Source organism: Pinus tabuliformis, chromosome 8 (genome assembly GCF_031772625.1).
Source record: "Pinus tabuliformis cultivar Carrire ecotype Pingquan chromosome 8, CPIR1, whole genome shotgun sequence".
NCBI lineage: Eukaryota > Viridiplantae > Streptophyta > Pinopsida > Pinales > Pinaceae > Pinus > Pinus tabuliformis.
This window is the reverse complement of record NC_142294.1, coordinates 1,714,038,746-1,714,060,532: the sequence shown is the minus strand read 5'-3', so window position 1 is coordinate 1,714,060,532 and position 21,787 is coordinate 1,714,038,746. Positions and strand designations below refer to the sequence as shown.

Here is a 21,787-nt window from a genome sequence, read left to right as displayed (position 1 = left end):
TCGGATGACTGAGATACACTTGGTCCTTGAGCCATCATGTGTTCCCAATTTGTCAAAACTTATGGCCCACAACTCGTCCGTACAGGGACCGTTTGGTGTGCTAGTACCATTGTTGCTACTACTGCTACTATCGGAAAAACAAACTGTACAAGTTTCATTACCATCAATTGGGCGAGGAAGGAGTCCCAATTGCTTGTCTGATGAGGTTAGAGCTGGCCGTGCAGGATAATACTCCAATGTTGTTTCCAGGAGGCGGTTGCCAAACATGAGTTCTGTGAAGGCCAACGGTTCATTCTCGTCGTTAAGGGGACTGACATTGTGTTTCATATACCTCTCAGATAACACCCGGATTTGGTTGCATTTGCCCTTGTACGGAAGCCACATGTGAGACCAATTTGTAGCAAAATATCCATCTAGCTTGCTGGACCAGTCTCTACTGAGTAGCAGGCCATATGCTTCCGGTATGTCCACAACAACTATGTTGATGCATTGGTGGACTCTACTGTCATGAGATAGTCGGATGATCACATCTCGCAGTTCACCAATGGTTGGTACTGATGTTTGGATGATTTTCGCGGATGTTTCGCTCCATCGTGCATTGATCTTCTTAGCAATGGAGAGCGGCATGATGTTGGCTGCCGCGCCAAAATCAACCAAGCAATTGTGAACATTGTAGTTGAAAACTTCAAATGAAAGCAGGAATGGGGGGAAACCTGAGTTTGTTTCTTCCATCCGGAGTGTATTGAGCACAGTCACCGCTATCTTCCCGGACTTGCTTTGTGTTTGTTGCTTTGAGACGACCGGTGGATCGCCCTTCTTTATCAGTTGTCTCACCTTCTCTTGCATTTCCCCAAGTGTGGGGGGGGGGGGGTGGGGCGCCTTTACTCCTAAGATGGTAACGATCATTTTGCTTTTGGGGCTGCTTCTCGGTGTTTGTCTTCGAGATTACTTGCAAGCACTGATATGCGTTCACCACATGCCCAGAACTTGGTGTTTCATCAGGTGCAACCTCTTTGTCGTCATCAGTGTATTCCGACTGCTCCTGCATATCGCCTTTTGCAATGAGTGTATCACTGTAGGCAGAGCTAACAACTCGCTTCCAATTCGGACAAGAGTTCTCGGCTTGAAACTCTTCGTGGAAGGGACAAAACTTAGGATCAACGCACTGATCAAGTTGGAAAATAGTCTTCTGCGCAAGTTTGGAAGCAAACCGGTTGTTGCTTAATGAGCCGGTCGATGAACTGGTTGCCTGTCTCTGTCTGAGCAGATGACTGCTTACGAATGTGTTCATTTTTAGTTGCTTGAGTTCGAACATTTCAGTGGTCAAGTTCTTGATAAGGTGAGTGAGGGTCTCAATATCAGTTGCTTCCTTGTCTCTACCCTTGCTCGTCGTTTCTTGGGGCTTCTTGCTTGCATCCTTGGAGTCTTTTGTTGATTCGTCATCCTTGATGACTCCGATTGCGCGCAGATCTTTTTCAACAAAAATATCCTCTTCGCAAAAAAGTGTCGGCTTCACAGCTCGCTTGACGAACTACGCAATGGTGGTTGACAGTGTAGATGTGTAATAGTCAACGGTGATGGAGTCATGAGGTTTAGTGTCTATTGCAAATTTGTTCAAAATACGCATAAACCTCTTATTGAAGTCTTTCACTTTCTCTTTTCCCTCCATCTTGAGGCTTCCCAATTCTTTGAGTAGCATGGTTGGGATCTTGTCATCAGCAAACTTCTCAAGGAACATACATTTGAAAGAACCTCAGTTTGGTATGGAGTTAGGTGGAAGGTTGTGATACCAAGCAGCTGTGCGCCCGTCCAAGGTACATGGGAACAATCTACATGCTACGTCGTCATAACGTACCTCAAGGGTCTGGAGCTGTAGGTAGAAGTTGTCTAAGTGGTCTTCTGCCTTCACCGTGCTGTCAGGGCTGAACTTGATGTTCATTCTCTCCGTTCGCTTCGGCATCTTGTGCAGAATAACCGGGAGAGCCAATGGTCCCTGAGTCATCCATTCAAGATTTGGGTCAGCCATCTCTTCATCTTCTTCGTCCTCTTCCTCTACTTCGGAGTCTGATGGTTCCGGATCTAAGTCTGTTGGTTTGTCTCCGCGTCCACCTCCTCTGCTGCCTTCCCCTCCGCCTTCTATACCGGAGTTCAATCCTAAGATCACAAGGGTGCCTTGTTCGTCTTCAAGGAAGATTGGAGGTTCCTCTCTGTCTTCAATAGCTTCTTCTAGACCTTCAAGAGTGACAAGGACTGCTTCTTCCACCGATGATACAATAACTCATATGGGAGTGGCTTTTGGCTTCCTATATGTGTGTGGAAGATGTTGTATGCCTAGGATCAGTGTGACTGCTTTCATGAACTGGCGAGTGATGGGACGAACAGAGCGAAGGTGTTGATATGAAATCTCATGTTCAATTCAGGGAGGTGAGGAGTAACCAACTGCAGAGTCGCGTGTAGGTGAGAGGGAGTGCGAATCACTGCCTTGACCAGATGGTTGATGAGTGAGTGTGAGAGGAATTTCAGCCATGTACAACTGGCTGCCCTCCTAACGCCAGAAATGTTGACAGTGCTGGACCTGCCAACATTCAGGGGATCACCCTGGTATGAAGTCCCAACTAGTCCGCACACCTTTTGGTGTGGGAGTCCCATCCAGTATGATGGCTCGATTGTCATTGTCTTAAGGATTTTCCTCAACTCTTGCTTGTCAGCATAGGAGAGTGGTTTGCTTTGTCTTCGGGAAGTGAGTTTCGCGTGCTTGGTGAGTGTAAGTGTACTCATGTCAATGGTTCTTTCACTGTAAAAGGGGGAGATGGTGAAAGTGAGTTCCAGGTTGGATGGGATGCAGTCCCAACTTGGCTAGGAACACACAACACAACAAGACATGCACATCTTCTGGAGGAGCAGTCCACATGGATGTGGCAGTCACAATATACAAGGTAATATAACACGTACATCACTCAACAGATCAGTTCGAACAAGTGCAACGGTTGTTACAACAAGCTTCATGTGAAAGGTTTGTCTGATGTCCAAGAGAGCCGTCTACACGGGCAAGATAGTGTTAGCAGCATATACAACACCTTTTCATTAATAGATTATGCATTACAACAAATGAAATAGTTCAGATGTAGAACACAGGTTAAAAAAACATGCATTACAAGTGTTAAAGATCAGTCTTACAACAGATACAATACATGTGTGAAAACGTGTTGGCCTGTAGCAGGCTTCTGAATTAAGCGAAAGTTCCAAGACACATCATTACACCATACATCACTAACCCCGAGTGCGGGGTGTTGGAGCCACTGCTTACTCCTCAAAGAAAAGATTACAAACTCTCTTGGCTATGTGGGAGGAGTTGAGGTGAAAAGTCCTTTGCATGTACAAATGAGGGGGTATTTATAGCCAAGGGTGAAAATGACACTTGTGGCTGTTTGACTACCCTCGTGAGCGTTTGATTTCCATGACTTTTCGACTTACATGACTCTTTGTTCATTAAGTGGGTCTCTTGGACTTCTACGTTACATCACATTGATTGACAACATAGCCCATAGTGGAGATGTGGGCGACACAACTCATGACATGACTCGACATGACTTGACATGATAGTGCTGGTACATTCGTGTTGCTGCTAGAGTGCATGTTGAGTTATAGTGCTGCTGGGTGATGGATGTCTTCATGATGTATCATAGCTTCACCTCCGCATGGCGAAGTGCGCAGAGTTTTCAATGGTCGTTGGTTCGCTTAATGAAGATTTTGCATGTTGTTCCTTGCTTGCATGTTGGGAGGCTTGACAAGCTCATTTGTTCGTGAAGGTGCATGTTCGTTGCGTTCATCCGTTTCGCATGCATCGTTCGTTCGTTCATTGGTGAACATGTCCTTCTGCATGTGCTCCCTTCGTTCATTCCATTCGTCGTTTTGCCATGTTTGTCGGTGTACCTGTACCTGCGGTCACTCATGTTGAGACGACATCAAATCCAAAACCTCCTAGTCTACCATGACACATGATCATTTCGAATGCAGGTGACCGAGAGAGGCGGCAAGGTTGCGAAGCGGAATGGTGGCTCCAAGCACTGCTGATGAAAACTGCACAAGTCACTGAGTGATGGAGACGGGCAATCTGAGTCGACAGTGACTGTCTGCGAGGTTTGGCTCGGCTGGGAGGCAAAATTGTGCAAATTTTGAGAGGAACAGTCCGAGTTGTAGGAAAGTAAGGCAGGGGCGCTCTATGCATTTTTCAGAACGAATAGGCAGCAGGGGTTGAACAACGAGATTTGCGCAATTTTCCAGAGGAACGAGTCGGGCTGCATGAAGGGTCAGCAGGCAGAAATTGTGTAGTTTTTGGGAGGAACTTCCTAAGAGACTAGCAGCCAAAATTGCGCAATTCCCAAAGGGAACTGGCAGTTGGATGCTGGGGTCACTGGCAGCCAAAACTGCGCAATTCCCAGAGGGAACTGGCAGTTGGCTGCTCAGTCACTGGCAGCAGAAACTGCGTAATTCCTGGAGGGAACTGGCAGTCTGCTGCTAGGAGCTGCTGGCGGGAAAATTGCACTGAAGCTAGGAAGTCGGCCTGCTGATCATCTCTGCGTAATTTCTGAGCTGAGCGGACTGCTGGACAGCAGAAGGCCTGCTCATGAAAACTACGCAATTTCTTGGATGAGCAGTCGGTCGACTGTCCGAATGACTTACTGGGAAAACTCGCAATTTTTTGAAGGAGACAGGGATGGGAACTTGGTATCTGTCTGGCCTGTCTACGCAATTTCCTCAGTCAGTTGAGCAAGTGAGGTCAGTGGCCTTTGTGCAATTTTTTAGGGCAGTCAGTCCCAGGGTGACTGTCGGGTCCGACTGTCCGGGTGGCCAACATGAAAGTTGATTGAATTTCTTGCGAGCAGCGCAGCTTGAAAATACTAGCTTGGTGCTTTTGCGTTGTTCTGCTTGACAGTCGATCGAGTTGATAGTGAAGTGATGGTCAGGCTGATAGAGGGGAGTCCGGTTGTCAGAACTTCAGCAAAATGACTAAGTGTCTAAACAATCGAAAGAGACATAGCTGATCATAAAACAAACTCACACGACTCGACGACGAAACGACCCAAATCATCCAGACACACATTCAACATGACTAACCGACGTACAAGTGACAAGCGCAACACTTGTGATTGACCGTTCATTGATAGAGACGATGCTTGTGCGACAGTGAATGTGACTCTGTGTGTGAGTGCGACAGATGCTTTCATAGCGAACACAAAAAGCACATACGAAGCCCAGACTTTGAGCATAACCAGAACATGGTCGCAAGCATGACTTAGACACCAGCATGCAGAAACTTGAATGAAATGAACAAACAAGGCAGATGCAAAGACTCACATGAACTCATGGAGTGAGCCCGAGTGTGTGCAGTCATCAAGTGAAATTCTCAAGGGAGGCAACGAAATTGGTGCAAGCCAAAATTTTGAAGGGTGGTTGTAGCCGCTACAAGACAGGCCAATAGTCAACCTCAAATCTGCCAATTAATTTTTGAGTGGGAAGCTTACTTAAACCAGCAGGCAAAAAGAACCAATTTGGATATGGAGGAATGGAGGGAGCTTTTGCCAGACCTTGGCCATTCCAGAGGTCGGTCCTCTCAATTTAAACAAATTGTTTATCTTTATTGGTTGATGAAGAACATCGTGTCCAAGGCCATGAAGACATCCTCTGCTGACCCTTCCAAGACTGATACAGAATTCCAAGAAATTCACAAGGAATTTCAACTCATTCAATTTCATATTCAACAATAGAATGTCCATCTCAGCCGCATAGAGAAGCACATTCCATGCCTCTCGCACACCGAATTGCTAGGATTGAGTGCAAAAGATCCAATGCCCGTGGACTCGTCCGGCGAGTAGCAGTATGACTTGCACAGTTTGGTTTTTTTATTTTTGCTATGTATAAGTAAATGATTTGCAGACTTTGATGTTTTGTCTCAGTTACCTTGTCACTAGGAGGATTAAGGACAATCAAACCTATATAGCTATGATAGATAGTCTCAAACTCTTTTGTTTTTGGATGACTTATAATGTGGTAAGGTGGCCAACAGACTTGGTTTCCCAATGGGCAGGTTGAGGTCACTTTACAAAATAGATATGGATGTAAAACCTGCTTGTTTTTGTTGAAAATGAATGGAAAGAATCTGTCAAGCTTACCAGGTAAAATAAAAAATAAAAAAAATTACCATTTGGCTTTAATAGTTTAATTCACTTTCTAGTTTAACTTTCTATTAATTATTAGGTAGTATGTTATATACATCGGTGTAGATCAATCTTAACCCTGGATCTATCAAGCACCAAGAGGGATCAAATTTCTTAAGCTGCAAACATTTCCTTAAGTTTTGCACTCAATAACAATTATAGAAGGGATATTCCATTTTTAAGGGTACTTTATTGAAATGATTTTTTAACTTTTTTCATAGAAATTTAATAAAATAATTATAATAAAATTTCAATATTTCATTTTTTTTAATTATATTTTCAATTAAAAATGGATTTAATTGTCGTAAAGAAAATTCAATATAATCATTAATAATGATATTTTAATATTTCATTATTTAAATTATATTTTTAATTAAAAATAAATTTTTGACTTTTTCATGGAAATTTGATAAAATAATTATAATAAAATTTCAAAATTTCATTTTTTAAATTATATTTTCAATTAAAAATAGATTTCATCATAAAAGAAATTCGATATAATTATTATTGATGAAATTTTGATATATTTTTTATTTAAGTTATATTTTTAATTAAAAATGGATTCAAACTTTATTCAATATAATTATTATTATTAATGAAATTTTGATAGTCTATTATTTAAATTATATTTTTAATTGAAAATGAATTCAAATTTTATTCAAAATTTGATAACACAAAAATTACAATTTCCACGAATCTAATTAAAAAAACTTCCCTTTTAGGTGTAATTTGTAGAGGTGGTATTTTGACTTTTTGATGAATATTTAATATAATAATTATAATAAAATTTCAATATTTTATTTTTTAGATTATATTATTAAACGGCTTAAATCCATCTAATGTATTTATGAAGCACAGATCAAATTAATATTTTCAAATATTACAACTTTGACATGGAAATATTTATGTTTTTTAAAATTCTAATATATCCATACGATATGTTTATTCCTTTTAAAGATTTGTTTTACAAATATTTAATGGAGTTGTCTTTAGTGCTACTTTTTGGACTTTCGAATCCACTGAAAAAATTGAGGTGAAATCTTGATTTGTATTATTTAAATTGGTGTTTTCACTATATATATAGATTCAAAACCTTGAAAGTGTTATTTAAATTGGTTTTTTCACTATATATATGGATTCCACTCCTTGAAAAACCCCTAGGGCACTTCGATTGTGCAAGGTTATCCATCAAGCTCGTGATTTCAATAAATTCATGCCGGATTTAGAGAAATTAGACCAGAAAAACTTCCAAAAAGTCTTACTAAAGACAACTAGATATTTAATTAAAATAAATATTAAAATATTTTGGAAATGGATTTTTTATTCTTTGTGTTGAATTAACCTTTTTCCTTTGATTTAAAAAATGGTATTGGTTTTAGTGAAGAGTAAAGATGTTTAAAATTTTACTTAATTTAGAATTTTATTGTGGTAAAAAAAATTGTTAAAGGTAAATTTATGATCCATTCAAATTCATTAGCCAAAGTTAATTTTATTATTTTTATTTTTTATTTATTGGACAAGTGACATACTTACACATGGCCATCAAACTCGGTTATAGAATGGGCGGCCATCAAACTCCGTTATAGAATGGGCATCTCGGCAAAATATTTATTACCACCCTCACCTAATAAAAAATGGCCATGGGTGGAGGGAAATACTAATTAAAATGTAATATTATTACATTTTACTCAATATTTCCTCACCCTTTTACCTTTACAAACTACATGGATTCAATGCCATAATTTTCTATAGCTAATTATGTATCTAAATATATTATATTTCACTTTCACAGGAATACCATAGATTCTTAAAACCATGGGTCAATACCATGAATCATTTTTTATTTTTATATATCCCTCGTACTAAAAAGTAATTTTTTTTTTTACTACACAACTTGAGTGGGAAGAGTATGTGTTTCCTCCTAAAAAGTCACAAGTTCAAAACTAGAGTCTACCTAATTAAAAATGGATTTATTCTTTTTAAAGCAACTCAATATTATTATTAAATAAAAATAGATTTATTTTTCTTAAAACAACTCAATATTATTATTAATTAAAAACAAATTTATTCTTCGTAAAACAACTCAATATTATTATTAATTAAAAACAAATTTATTCTTCGTAAAACAACTCAATATAATTATTATTAATGGAATTTTGATATTTCATCATTTAAATGATATTTTTATTTAAAAATAAATTAAAACTATATGCAAAATTTGATAACAAAAAAACTAAAATTTTCTGGGTTAAAACCTTTAACTATTAGACTTTGAAGAATGAGTGAAAATGGTGAAATATTACCAATTAACATACCTATGATGTCCTCAGAAAATTGTAATTATTTTGTTTACCGCAGTAAAACAAAAACTAGATCTTATTATTATTATTTGAAATTATGCATTTAAGATTTTATAAGTTATGAATGAAACAAATATGGAGTATTAACAAATCTTGTAACTCTCACATGTCAAGAAGTTAGGTAAGGTAGTTACCTAACCCTAACTACTTCCCTGAATATGAATTCTCCAAGAAGGGGATCAAGAGGGTAATTGTTGGTACCTGAGATAATGAAGGAGAAAAGAGAAGAAAGGGGAATGTCTGTCGTGTTGAATATGAATTCTCCAAGAAGAGGATCAAGAGGGTAATTGTTGGTACCTGAGATAGTGAAGGAGAAAAGAGAAGAAAGGGGAATGCCTGTTGTGCTGATATGTCAGACAGTTCGAGAGCTAAGTCTGGTGGAGACCAGATAGCTGCAGATACTAAGACTGATAAGTCTTACAAGAAGGCATCTGTCTTGTGAGCAAACGCTTGAGGGAAGGCTTGGACCTGAAGGCAAGTCTCATGGTTGGGAGGATAAATTTGATAAATTATAGTTGTGACTTCAACAACTAACTTGGGAGGATAAATTTGATAAATTATAGTTGTGACTTCAACAACTGACTGTCTTAAAGACTAAATCCAAGTAAGTATTTAAGTTGTTGTATTTATTTTGGATATGAAACTGTATGGGAAGAAATAAAATATTGAATAATATTAATTCTTGAACCAGATAAATATGTGGCCTGTAGACACTAGAGTGGATTGTATTCTATACGCATATATATATATATATATATATATATATATATATATATATATATTGTAAGAAAACAAAAGATAAACTTTGTAGCAAAACAGAAAACCTTTGAAGCTGGAGAACAATAAGTGGATTTCCAAGTGACATAGGAACTTAAGAAGGAAGGTCTCTCTTTAGATAAAATTTATTTTAAATAAAGACTGCTAAACAATAGCTTTCTGAAAACGGTTATGGGCAGTTAAATGCAAGTGACTAATTCAAGTAATTGCTCTAGCCTGAAGAATCATTGTATCAAACAAGAAATAAACTAGTGGGCCGAGTTCAATGGCCTCAAACATTGTAAATGTTGAATGCAATCAAATAAACAAATACTTCAATAATTATTTTTATAAGCTTGCAGCAGTTCGCCAATATAGAGTAAACGATAGGTCAAGATAGCCACAAGACACCTGTAGCATAAAAGGTTGAGAACCCTCCTGGCTTAAAATAAGCCCAGCAAAGAATGGCACATTTAGATACGGGTTGAAACCACTCCTATGGAGCTAAAGCCCAAATCAGAGCACCGAACCATAATTCTAGAAGAAAGGAAAACTAAAATTTATATTGCCAAGGGAAAATCCGACGAGATCAAACATATTAATTCAAGAGACAGAATTCTGACTGAGATTTATAACTCAGAGACAAAGTAAGCTAGGCAACCATGATCTCTCGAATACAACTAAAAATTCAAAGGGGCTTGAACAACTAGAAATCATTAACCGAACAAGTAAATACACAACGAAAGCTCGAAACTAGATATCATTAACTGAAGAAGTAAATACACAGCGAAAGCTCGAAACTGGAAACACATTAACTGTGCAAACAAAATTTACATAGTTTAGAAAGGAAAAACCCATTATCTGTACAAGCAAAATTATAACGAAAAGCCGGAATGGAAACTTAATAACTAAACATGCGATTTTACAATGAAAGTTTGGGCTGGAACTTCATAACTTGCAGCAAAATAGTAACGCGCTCATCTAGGGTTTGGAACCCTCAAAAAAGTAACCTCATGGGGATTAATAAATAAACTTCATAATAACCCTGAGGAATTCTCTGAAAAGGAACCCTCGCTAACTATACTCTGCTAAAATAAATATAACTTATTACATCGACGGAGGTTTGCCTCAGAAGGGCGAAGCTATTCTTCATACCCAGAAGAATTAACAGAGTAATAACATCATTAAGTTTGAACACTATAGAACTCGACAAAAACCCTATTGCGGGTGCTCTAGAAGAGGTGAAACTAAACTGAAATCCATAACCGAGCCCATTAAAGCTCTGCCGCCTATAGGCTACCAGAGGAAGAAAGATTCTATCACATACCCGAAGAAATATTTGTGTCCAGAACACGAAGCCATGATAGAGCTCCGGAAGAGGCACCTTGCAATGCTACCTGGAGCGCTGAGGTGCCTCCGGAGGAACTTGAAACAAACTGTTATGCTCTTGACCTACGAGAAAATTCCAAAATACCAAATATGCGAAGAAATACCACCGAGAACACAGAACAAAATGAGAAAAACAACGAATATTTTATTATTCAGAGATGGAAGCAATGTTCACTTGCCTCTTCGAGGAGGCAACCTCTAGCGGAGTAGAGCCCAATTACAGAATAAGACACAACATTCCTCAATGGGGAGTCTTTATCCTTTATATAGGATTCATACATACAATACCATGGGTCAATACCATGGTTCTCTCAATACCATCTATCTAATATCATGGCCTGTTTGCAACTAACTATGGTCCCTTTCTTAAATGCGTGTCAACCACTTAAAATTATTAATACGGACTTTATTGACTCTTTAACTAACTATAACTATGATTCGACCCTATTACATAAATAAAGGGGTGAGGGTTGGACCCTAACACAAACCAAAGGAAAGAGCATTACCTTGACAGCAGAATAATGAAATAATAACACACTCGAAGAAAATTATCAAAGAAATGGTGAATACCTGTTAGGGCCGCGCGACGGGAGGAATCTACAGTTGAAAAAGAGTCCATAAGCCATGCCTTAGCCGCAGAAGCGTAGCATATGGCAACCTGTGATGAATCCATGGAGCAAGTAAATCACCGGAAGGCCAAACCCAGCACTATATTGCCCAAACATAATACAATGAAACTCACCGATGAACAATCAGAGGTATTAGGAAACCTTTGTCGTTGGATGAGTTCAAGCGTGGAAGATCGTTGATGGAGCGGAGTTGTCGAGGTGGGAAGGACAGATGGGGAGCAGACGAAGGGTTTCCCGAGACCCGCTCCCATCGTCGCTCGGGAGCACAAAGGATTATAACAGTTAAATAATATCCGTAGAATTAACTTCGATAATCCAAACCATTGTGCAGTGTATTAAATGCAGGAATTAATGTATAGATCATGGAGTTAGTGTTTTCGTAAGTGAAATGGATACGATTTCTGTATGTAACATAGTTATGTGAACCAATTTTAATATAGTTTAATGCCGTGGTATTAAATTTTATTTTATTTTTATTCTGGGGAGACATGACAATACCACTCCATGTGGATACAATAAGTCTCTGCACCTTCCAAAGTGTTGCAGAAATATATGGCGAGTAGACCACCTGACAGCGCAATTATTGTAATTTATCAATACATCTACACAACTCTCATCATATTCTATAATTCAAATGCTCATGTGTGCTCACAACCAATAGTTTCAAAAAACAGATTGAAAATGTTGTTTTCTAGGGATCCAAAAACGTTAAGAAAACGGGAATGAATTTGAAAAAAAATTGCAATCATTTTCTACATATCCAAAAAAGTCAAGAAAACAGGAACGAATTTGAAGAACATGGGTATTTCGACGTTTGTTACTCTCATTCAGACAACGATATTGTCGTACGATTTGGTCAAGAAACGCTTACTTAATGTTGTTAAATGCAGCAATTCCTAGTTTTGTTAGACTTTAAGCTTCTGTGGTAGTTTTCTGGAGTAGTATGATCCAGATTATGCACAGTATTATGTTCATTATGTTGGCGTTTCGAACCCCAAAGGGGGTCCATCATCAGGACCGAAAATGATAATTTATGAATGATAGTTTTGAGAGAAGAATCTTCTGACCAGAGTATATATAAACCTAAAGAATGATAAACGAATTTGAAAAAAAATTGCAATCTGTTTTCGACATATCCAAAAAAGTCAAGAAAACAGGAACGAATTTGAAGAACATGGGTATTTCGACGTTTGTTACTCTCATTCAGGCATCGATATTGTCGTACGATTTGGTTAAGAAATGCTTACTTAATGTTGTTAAATGCAACAATTCCTAGTTTTGGTAGACTTTAAGCTTCTGTAGTAGTTTTCTGGAGTAGTATGATCCGGATTATGCACAGTATTATGTTCATTATGTCGACGTTTCGAACCCCAAAGGGGGTCCATCATCAGGACCGAAAATGATAGATTATGAATGATAGTTTTGAGAGAAGAATCTTCTGACCAGAGTATATATAAACCTAAAAAATGATAAATTTTAGTAGAAGCCGACCAGTTCAAAGAGTAACCTACATATATGAATTATTTAATTTTTAATTATTTTAGTTTTAATTATTTTAATTTTATGCCAAATAAATAATTAATTATTAATTCCTAATATGAATTAGTGTATACTAATACAACTAATTAAAACTAATGAGATATTGAATAAATAATTGTAACAAGTTTATTTATATAATATAATATGATTAGTTTCTAAATTAATTTTTATTTATTATTTAAAATAAGTTTTTAAATTTAATTAGTATATAATTTTATTTTTAATTTTAATATAATTAGTTTATTTTAATTTAATTAAAATCAAATTTTATTTTTATTTATTACTAAATTAATTAATCAATTAATTAAGCTATTGAATACTAACATGATGAGATATTTTATTGATTTATAGATTAATTTTATTTTATTTATAGATAATTAAACTCTAAGTATCTAATTAATAAAGAAGTAAATTATTTAATTAATTTATAAATTTTTGTTTTAATAGTTTAATAATTTAATAAATTTTCTTTTTCTCCTACTGGAAATGTTAATTTTTAAAACTATTGTTACTATAATCTATAGCCACGAGAATAAATTTTTATTTTGTTATATTGGTTGTTGTTAATAATAATCATTTATTTATTTATTTATTTTAAGATAAATGGTTATTATGTCAAATAAATAATTATTAATTCCTATAAAAAAATTATCACTAAGACAGCGATCTTAATATCATTTGCCCCTTACCATTATTAAAAGACTCAACAGGATTATGACAAACTTCATTTGGCCAGGTATGAAATATCAGAGAAAACTCCACCTTGCTAAGTTGGAACATCTCACTCTCCCCAAGCGACTGGGTGGCTGGGGTATACTAAATCTTAGAAGATTTGGTTGGGCTCTATTGCTCAAATCTATGTGGAGAGGAATTTTCGGTGGCGGTACCTGGGGCACAATAATACATAGCAAATATTTAAAGAACTTCGATTTCTCTATCTGGATGAGACGCGGTCGGATCGGGATCGCTACTGGATCTGCGATTTGGCTCAGCTTCATTAAAATCCACTGTTATTTCTTTATGCATCTGGCATGGAAACTGGGTACTGACCAATGTATAGTCATCGACCTGGATCATATACTGGGTATTGATGCCGCCTCCAAAATATCTGAAGATCTCTTACATTGTTTAAATAGCCGCGGAATTTTTTTCTGGCAGCAGGTCATCTCATCATGGCAAGATTGCCAACCTATATGGAAAAGGGCTTTGGAACTACATCTAGTCAGGCAGTGGGCCAAAGAATGGGAACAAATTAGAACTGACATGCAACTTGATGAAGTTTGTCGTGTGGTGGATAGGGACCAGATTGCTTGGAAGGGCAAAATGAAGGATGGCAGTCATAAGGTGGTCGACACATATTTTTCTCTTTGTTGTCAGGAGACATTACAAACTGAGGTATGTTGGTTCACATACTACTGGAAATCCAATTCTCCCATTATGATTATACTTTTCCTTTGGCTGGTATGGAAAAATAAAAATCTCACATGGGAAAACCTCCAAAAGAGGCATTGGTATGGGCCGAGTTACTATGTTATTTGCAGGGTTGCGGAGGAGAACAACATGCACTTATTTTTACTTTGTCCCAAGATTATTCTACTCTGGAAAAATCTTGCTTCTCATATCGGCTTCCCATATCAACAATTTGACCATATCTCAGAATGTCTAATCTGGTGGAGTAAACAACAATCTACATGGCGCAACATCCCCCTATACTTTTCTAGGAGGCCTGGAAATGGAGAAACAAGATTATTTTCAATAATCACAGGATTTCTGAATTGCAGGTTTTGGAACACATCAAATTGGCGCTCTCAACTAGCACTCTACAGGGTAAAGGACCGAAGGATACCACTCGTAAACATACTTGCCCAAAGTTGGTCTTCCCGGCTGGCTATTTTGACAGAACTTGACAAAGGAATAATTGTGGATGCAGTTTCTGGATTGCCTTTTCTCCGAAACAAGAATTTTGGGTACACTGGGGTGCTGGCCGTGGCAAGAACACAAAGGCAGAAGTAATGGCTCTCTGGGGACTTCTATGGTTCTCTAAATATCTGAACATCCCAATATTGCATATATTTGGGGACTCCAAGATTCTCATTGACTATGTACTGGTACGGGCACAAATTTACCAACCCACACTCCAAGGATGGCTTTTTCAAGTTCAACAACTTTGGATTTCATATAAGGGCTCATCGATTGAGCACATTGGAAGGGAGTATAATCAATTCACAGACAAACTCTTGAAGAGGGGGGCTACTTGATGAGCAGGGCGGGTTGCACATTGTGATCAAGATGGAGGAACATATTTTGGACACTAGGGTGATGCCCTTTCCTGGATAACTTCTACTTTTGCAAGAACTCTCATATGATCATGATGGTGGCATACCACAACGTTATTTGCCCGTGATATAATATGTTGGTCAACGTTAATCATATACCTTTTTCGTGTTTTTGTTATACTGTACATATGTACTCTTTGTATATGCTTAGTTTGTGGATACATTAGTTTTGCCACGCTTGCACAGTTTCTGGCCATGGAGTTCTATAAGTTTGGTTATGCTAGCATATCATTAATATCAGACCACACAGATAACATTTGATGATATGTATACATCTATATATTGCTATCTCCACCACATATGTATCTCTCATATGATGAATATAATGCTTTTAATTTTTAATACTATTCTAATATATATTCTCTATTTAACTACTTTTTTTCTTGTTTCTCTTAGGCTCCCTTTAGGTTTTAGTTTTCCCTGGCTGACTGAAATTTTGTTTTCTCTCCTATTATCTTGTACTTATTCCTTCACTTAGGTAGCTTATTTCCAACAAACTGGTCCATATAATAAATTTTGTTATAAATTAGAAACGTCCATCAAAAAAACGTACACTGTTAGTCTATGATGGTCTATAATAACAACAATCATAGTGAACTCTTACATTAAACGGCCATCACAACTATACTATGATTACCTTAGTGGGCTCTTTCACCCCTCGTTACATTTGTCGAGAGGATTACAATACTTTCTTGATTCTGGATCAATTTGTTGATTTTCCAAGAACCAATGGCGTCTAAGACTCTCCTCTCGAAGCCAATATGCCAACGTAATTCATGACATGAGCAAGCATTTTCAATGAATACAAATCTCAACATCATCCTTTTATCTTACTTTGTGACAAGTAAATTGTTATTAACCTCATTCATAATCCAATGAATACCACATTGAGATTCAATTACATTACATTCTACACCTCCAAGCTCAAAGCAAATGTATACCATCTTTATTCCTTCCCCAAATCAACTTACAAATATTTTTACCAAATCTTTTTTGAATTCACCCCATTCAAGGTGATATACCAGAGTATGTACAACTTGGACACAAATGTTTATGAATGACTACAAAAAAATAAACCAAAAATAAGAGTTCAAACCCTAAATTGATATTTAAGATTAGCAAATACTTTCAGGAATGACAATAAAAATTAATATAAACTCTATAGGTGCAAAACCCCAGTATTCTCAAATCGCTAACACATAGAGAAGAACGAGGGCTTCAGGAACATAACCAACCAGTAAATAGCCCATACAAAACTATTTATCATTTATTTTTTAAATAAAGGAATTCAGAGTATCTGGTACAAGCCAATTAGATATTTAGATTTTTTTTTATTATTAAAATTTGTTTATTAAATTTCTAATAAAATTATTATTTTAATAATATTCTGCAATATATAAATAAATTCAACTTTGAAACAAAATTTCAAAACATTCAAATTATATAAACTACATAATCCAAACCTATCATCTCAACAAATTTCTGCAGAATTTCAAACAAACTTGACTAAAAAAAATATATACGAAAAAGCATAAAACAATGAAGCTACACCCATTATATCATATGCCATACAATACAGGGAGGCTAGTAGGGGGGCCTGAATTCTCAACATTAGCTGTGGACCCTGCTATGCGTATCCTGCGCCACCGAATAATATACTCTTAACTCGTTAGGGGATGCACCATGTGTCCACCAACAGAATTTGGGCAGCATTGCCTGTTACAAGGATGTCTCCAATTCCCTGTTACAGAGCGTCAACCCAACCCATGTAATAGACAGATCCTTGTTACATGATTTTCCACGCCTTTGATTTATAATGAGTGTCCACATCCTTGTTTTCAAGGATTTAAACGTTTGGTGAAATGCATTGACCTCGTCCATATTTCAAAGCTATTACACACTCATCCACAACTGGCACCGTTGATATTTATTTAACATTATATATAGGTCGATTTTCAGACTAAAAACATAAATTAGGTTAGCTAAATTTCTTAGAAGTTTCTTGCCGGTACTCAAAAAGACCATTGACAGTGCTGGGTCTGGTCAAACTGTGACCTGAATTTAACATTGAAAAGCAATCAACAGCAGCAGAGTGCAATTTGAAATGCCCAGATTCCAATAATAAAGATCCCCTTTGCTTCCAAAAAGATTTTGAAGATCCAAATTAAATTTAGTTAAAGGTCATTCTCGCTAGCAACACTTAGGAACGGCCAGTGTGTTCATGAATTAACTAAAATCTGAACACATCAAACTGGCCATTCACTTTCAGAATCCACATTCAATTTTCTCTGCCAAAGTTAATTTCGGAGTAAGTTGTCACTGAAATTGCTAAGGATCTGAATCATCAAATTGTATTATTATTTTTAAGAATAATAATTTAATAATTAAATATGTATTTGGGAATATAATATTAATGGTGAAAAAGTTAACAGCCTACCTCAATTACTCAATCTATATAGTTACTTGACAAATCGTATTATTATAATCTGATCACTGTAGATTAAAAGATAGGCTACTTACACTTTATCAGGGAATTTGTATTATTAAACAGATTCTAATGAGACTCTCCTCATTAAAATTGAGTTGTTACTAGAGCATGATGAAACTCCTTAACACGCCTAACATAAACACCTACGGTATGAGGCCGTTGCAATATCTGAACAAGTTAGAAAAAACTAATTCATCTTTAAAACTATGGGAACCTCACCATTAATATATATATAGATATATATAAAATAAAAATTATTAATATATATATAGATATATATAAAATAAAAATTAGAACTTCACCATCGACCTCTTATTTATATATATATAAACTTCACCATCAACCCTCTTATTAGTCCCTGCCGTCTCGGCATGGACTATAGTAATCGGAAACGAAGAATCTAGTATTATTTGAGCTGTTTTTAGTTCTGGCTCATTAGCTATAAACAAAGTTTTTAGAGACATATTAATTTATCATGTTATTTGGCCTCTTCCCGAGGACCGAAGCTGGACCAAAGCTAAAACAATAGGTTATATTTTTGTTTGTTTGATATTTTCAAACTTGTAAATACTACAACCTAAACTAATGTTAGCATTATTAGAGGACATTAAATGTTAGCTCAGCTCTCAGGAACATGCTGGTATATACCAACATATAACCATATAAGCATCCACAGGTTGCTGGCTACACCTGGCTACACCACATGGCGATTTCACCGCACATCTATATTGCATGTGAGTGCATGTTTGTGCCGTGGCCCAGGCAGGTTACCATGTGATGGTGGGTTGGACATGCTTCCATTACTACGTTACTGAGCAGGTTCATTACTACGTTATTGCGGCAGGCTCACATGATCTGCGTTTCAAAAAGCCTCTGCCTCTGGACAGCTGTTTCTGTAAAACCCACGGTGTAGTTCGGCTTCTGCTGCCTTCAAATCCAGATACGAGGGCCTTAAGAATACAAACAGCATAGGCAGCAACAACGGTTTGATCATTTGGCTTGCAAATAAAACCATGATTTTAACAACAACAATGAGAAACTAGATGATTCCTTGTAGTCACACGCGTTGGCAACCAGTCCATGGACGTGTACCAGGCATTTGCTATAGATGAGTGACAAATCTATAGATTAGTGACAAATCTGTGGGCTAGCAAACCAAGTTCAGGTCGATGAAAGCTCTTAACCAGCACAAACCCCACAAATCAGGTTCAGGCCGAGGAAAGCTCTTAACCAGCACAATAAATTGTGATAATTGCTCTTAACCCAAGTTCAAGCTGAGGAGAACTCTTAATAGCTGCATACATAGTTGCATAGTTGCTTACATGGCTGCGATACTGGCAATATGGCAACATCAGTTTCGTCTGAATAAGGTAATCATGAACTAAGTTGTTGAATTGAACTAAGTTGCCGAATTTAACTAGGTTGTTGAATTGAACTAAGTTGCCGAATTTAACTAAGTTGTTGAATTTAAACATTGATATGTAATCTATGTTTTTGGAAGCTTACCATAGTCATTAGAAGTTTACCGAAGTCATTGTCCATTAGAGTCATTGTCCATCACCTAGGTAACTTGACTAAGCACCACCACCTGAGTAAGCACCACCAGCACAAGTAGCAGAGGAAGCACCACCACCTGAGTAAGCACCACCAGCACAAGCGTATGTGGTAGGGTGAGACCATTGTTTTTAAACCCGGCCAACTCGGAACTGATTCAGCCGAGTTTGTCCAAGCCGATAAAAAAAAATCATCTCAGCCTTTAGACCGGTTCGGCTGGCCGAGTCCGTATCAACCCGGCTGGGTCACAGACAGCGGCCAGTGAACCCCCAAAAACGCAATTTTTTTTATGTTTTTTTTTAGTGTGGCGGACTCCAAATGGTTTCATTAATTGGTTAGTTGGTCTTTGGGATCCATTCCCCTCTCCCAAACCCTATTTAACCCACTCAACTCCTCTCATTCTCTCACAGCCATCTCATGCATTTGAGTGAGAATTTCAATGAGAGTTTGTGAGGAGTTGTTGAGTTTGTTGTTGGAGCAGCAGTGAGGAGTCTTGGGCAAGCATTGTAGTTGGAGTGAGGAGCTTCTTGGGCAGCCATTTGGAGCAGCATTGAGAAGTTGGTTTCTTGGAGCAAGCTTGAGGAGGCAGTTTGTGCCTGGAGGTATTTTTTTTCACTTGTACAAATCTGTTTTTGCTTATTAAATTTTAGGTGCATATCTAGAAATCCTAAAGAGTGTTTTTGGTGAAAGACATGAACATTGAATCAATGTTTTTTCTTTTTCATTTTCAGATTGTTTGCTTTCATTTCCAAGTCAAAAAATGGTACCTAGAGTGAAAGATGTTGCTTGGGCATATGTTGAAATGGTTGATAGTCAAATGCATTGCACATTTTGCCATAGGAAAAATTAAGGAAGGTCTTGGGGGCATTAATAGGCTGAAACAACATTTGGCGGGGATTAGAAGCCAAATTACTCCATGTACCTCACCAGAAATTGGGGATATTAGGAAGGAATTGTTAGCTAGCTTTGAGAAGTTTAAAGAAGATAAGGCTAGGCAAAAAGAGTTAGAGGCAAATACAAAAAATGATGGCTACCAACCCCCATTATGATTTTGAGGATTCTTCCTTTATCCCTCGTACTGATGCATCCAACCCTTTCCGATATGTTCCTCCCTCTTTTGATTATATTCAAGAAAAGGGAAAGGGTAGAATGAAAAAGGGTGATATGAATATCAAAAGTTATTTCACTCCCTCCTCTCCATCAGATGCACATGGTCCTCAAGCTAGTAAAGTCAAATGCAGCCCACTTTAGATGACCATTGGAAGAAAGAATTGAGGGAAGCTGCTTGTGATTACATAGCTAGATGGTGGTATGATGTTGATATCCCCGTCAATGCTTCGCATTCACCATATTATGAGCCTATGTTTGATGCCATACATGCTGCTGGAAAAGGCTTCAAAGGCCCTACTATGCATGAGCTAAGGGAGTATCGTTTTCAGAAAGAAATTTCATCCATTAATGAGTATTTGAAAGATTTCAAGGACTCATGGGCAAGAACAGGATGTACCATCATGTCAAATGGATGGACTGATCAAAGAAACCATACCATCATAAACTTTCTTATCTTCTGCCCACAGGGAACCATGTTTTTAAAATCAGTTGATGCATCTGATAAGATAAAAGATGGGCAATTGTTGTTTCAGCTATTGGATCAGGTTGTTGAGGAGGTGGGGGTGGCTAATGTTGTTCAAGTCATCACAGATAATGCCTCTAACTATGCTCTTGCTGGTAAACTATTAGAGGAAAAACACAAGACCATATTTTGGACCCCATGTGCTACACATTGCATAGACCTCATGCTTGAGGATATTGGAAAATTAGAATGGGTCAAAAACACTGTAGATCATGCCAAAAGCATAACAAAATTTATCTACAATCGTTCATGGATTTTGAGCCTCATGAGGAAACACATTGGGGGCAAGGATATTATTAAGTCTGCCATCACTAGATTTGCTACTCATTTTTTGACATTGCAATCTATGCTTTCCCAAAATAGAAACTTGCAAAAGATGTTTTCCAGTGATGAATGGAATCAAAGCAATTGGTCTCACAAACTGGAAGGCAAAGAATTGAAAAAGAAAGTTAATGAAGAAAGTTTTTGGAGAAAGGCAGCAGAGATTGTGAAGCTTGTTGAGCCACTGGTTAAGGTGTTGCAGTTGGTGGATGGGGAAAGATTGGCTATGGGCTTCATTTATGAGGCTATGGATCAAGCAAAGGAGCAAATAAAGAGGGCATACAAGGATAAAGTGGCTAAGTATGGGCCCATTTGGGCAACCATTGATGAAGGATGGAACAATCAACTCCATCGCCCTATACATGCAGCTGGGTATTTTTTGAACCCACGGTATCATTATAAAGTTAAGGAGTCAGGAGCTTTGAGGGGGGAGGTTAGAGATGGACTTATTGACTGCATTGATCACATGATCCCACTAGAGTCTGATCAGCTGGAGATACACCGACAGGTCACGACCTTCAGCCATGCCTCGGGTACCTTTGGGAAGAACCTAGCAAAGATTGC

General features: G+C 37.4%; 1 protein-coding gene and 1 pseudogene across 7 annotated transcripts in view; one reads left to right on the top strand and one right to left on the bottom strand.

Moving 5' to 3' along the window:
• Positions 1-21,787, bottom strand: part of LOC149242876 (UV-B-induced protein At3g17800, chloroplastic-like) — a 307,875-nt gene that overhangs the window by 276,231 nt on the left and 9,857 nt on the right. The window contains exon 1 of one of the 6 annotated variants that reach the window (XM_089374384.1): positions 11,294-11,427. The exons of 4 other annotated variants lie outside the window; for them this stretch is intronic. The gene's annotated coding sequence lies outside the window, so the exon portion shown is untranslated. Of the gene's footprint in view, positions 1-11,293; positions 11,428-21,787 lie in introns of those variants that run through there. One more of the 6 variants, XM_089374383.1, reaches the window with a different exon arrangement.
• The window catches only part of LOC149242877 (putative inactive kinesin-like protein KIN-7B), a 42,080-nt pseudogene that overhangs the window by 15,147 nt on the left and 5,146 nt on the right, over positions 1-21,787 (top strand). The gene's annotated exons all lie outside the window — the stretch shown is intronic.